The sequence below is a fragment of the Schistocerca americana genome, unplaced genomic scaffold (genome assembly GCF_021461395.2).
Source record: "Schistocerca americana isolate TAMUIC-IGC-003095 unplaced genomic scaffold, iqSchAmer2.1 HiC_scaffold_77, whole genome shotgun sequence".
Lineage (NCBI taxonomy): Eukaryota > Metazoa > Arthropoda > Insecta > Orthoptera > Acrididae > Schistocerca > Schistocerca americana.
In genome coordinates this window covers 130,099-132,500 of record NW_025726533.1, presented here as the reverse complement: position 1 = coordinate 132,500, position 2,402 = coordinate 130,099, and positions in this window count along the sequence as shown.

The following is a 2,402-nucleotide window of genomic DNA, read 5'->3' as shown; positions in this document are numbered from 1 at the left end:
CTTAACCTAACCTGTATTGCGCCTTAACCTAACCTGTATTGCGCCTTAACCTAACCTGTATTGCGCCTTAACCTAACCTGTATTGCGCCTTAACCTAACCTGTATTGCGCCTTAACCTAACCTGTATTGCGCCTTAACCTAACCTATATTGCGCCTTAACCTAACCTATATTGCGCCTTAACCTAACCTATATTGCGCCTTAACGTAACCTATATTGCGCCTTAACGTAACCTATATTGCGCCTTAACGTAACCTATATTGCGCCTTAACGTAACCTATATTGCGCCTTAACGTAACCTATATTGCGCCTTAACGTAACCTATATTGCGCCTTAATGTAACCTATATTGCGCCTTAATGAAACCTATATTGCGCCTTAGCCTAACCCACATTGCGCCGTAACGTAACCCACATTGCCCCTTAACGTAACCCACATTGCGCCGTAACGTAACCCACATTGCCCCTTAACGTAACCCACATTGCGCCGTAACGTAACCGATATTGTGCTGTAACCCAACACACGTTGGGCCTTAACCCAACACACGTTGGGCCTTAACCCAACACACGTTGGGCCTTAACCCAACACACGTTGGGCCTTAACCCAACACACGTTGGGCCTTAACCCAACACACGTTGGGCCTTAACCCAACACACGTTGGGCCTTAACCCAACACACGTTGGGCCTTAACCTGCTCTGTAATTGTCATACGACGCGTTAAATTAGTGTAGTGTTGCCTAACTGCAACCCCCGCAATATAGTTTGCTACTCGCACTGCCCGGTCCCCAGTGTATCGCTTCATGTTAAACACCTTGCAGCTATACACTGTAATGTGGATGGCAGCAGGACGTACATGCTCAATGCCCTTTGCAGTTGTTCATTGGCATTTGCAGTTGTTCATTGGCATTTGCATGGCGAAGCACTTAGCCTACGCTGTGGTACGGCCTGTGTCAACTGTCCGCTGATGTTGTACGTCCAAATCACACACTGTACTGCACATTGGTCCTCATGTACTGAATGATACATCGTGGTACATGTGACCGTACAACGACTGCGCCAACAACGGCGAACCATGCGGTCCAAATGTTGTGCACTCAGCTACGTGTCGTCTCCCTATAAGAGCTGGATTGCAGTGTGGTATGCCCTGGATGGCGATCAGCATGAGCCGTCTGTTGATGTAGTGGCGCGTGTTGTCAGACGTAGTCGTCTCTTCTCACACACCGTGATAGCATGGTGCACTGCGTTCCACATCTGCGACATGCGACAGAGGCCGGTTGACAGTCGTTCGCGCAATGGACATCGCATACGTACGGGGGCCACCTTCCACGTGTTCGCGAAGCGTGCACATGTTGTTGCGTGTATGTGGGCAGACATAGTGTGTCGTGACACCTGACACAGGCATGCAACAATCGTTGAATTTGCAAATGGCGATGGACGCCTACGTTTGCTGGTGACGTTACGCAAATGAACAACTGGTAAACCGTTGTGGTGCGGTTGTTCTCGCTAGAGGTGAATCAGTGATGGCGACGATCGGTTGAGCTACCAACCGGTTGTTCCAGCGATACCCACCATGCCCACGAACGTGAATGGCATCTGGGTGTGAAGCGATACGCGGCGGTGGCTGGGTGGGACCGTCCCCGGCCGGTGAGGGGGGGCCTCCCGGCGTGCTGGCCGCGCGGTGCGTGGGCGCACGCGCTACAGCCGGCTGGTGGGGGCGGCCAGTGGCAGGCGCGCCGGCCGACGGAGGCGGCAGGCGGCGCAGCTGCGCGCCGGCGCACCCTGCACGCGGCGCCGTGCGGCCAAAGTAGGTCCTCGCGGGCCCGGTGCGAAGCGCGGTGGACATCTGCAGTGTGCTGGTCCGATTGAGGACTGTGTGCGCTGAGGATGCGCCGCCGCCCGGCGCTCGGCGCCGCGACGCCGTCTGCTGCTCGGTCGCCTCTGCGGTTCTCGCAGGTGGTTTGTATCGCAGCTGTGCGGACGTGTTGGCGCGTGCGCTGTGCTGGGAGAGTTCGCTTCGGCACCCAAGTGGGGCTTTTGTCCTTCTGTGGCGCTGGCGTTGGAGCTGCCGGTCACCGTAGGTGGCGCGTGTTGTCTCCCGCCGGCAATGCCACGACAGCACGCTCCCGCGCCTCTGTCGGCAGCGGCAAGCTCAGTTGGGAGCACGGGTGGTCGCACCTAAAGCGTCTACTCGCCAAACTCCGGGCGATTGCGCCTCTCTCGAACCCGACCAAGTACTTAGGACGGCGCTGCGCGCCGCCGGGACCTGAGAGGGTTTCGAGGTGTATGGTGCAGGGGAGCTCAGCCTCCTCCTGTTTGCAGAATAATTGAGCGGACGCTTGCGTGTTCGCGCGGGCCCCCGGGACACACTCCCGGGCGGCCGGCTGCTCAGCTCTAGTTGACGCAGC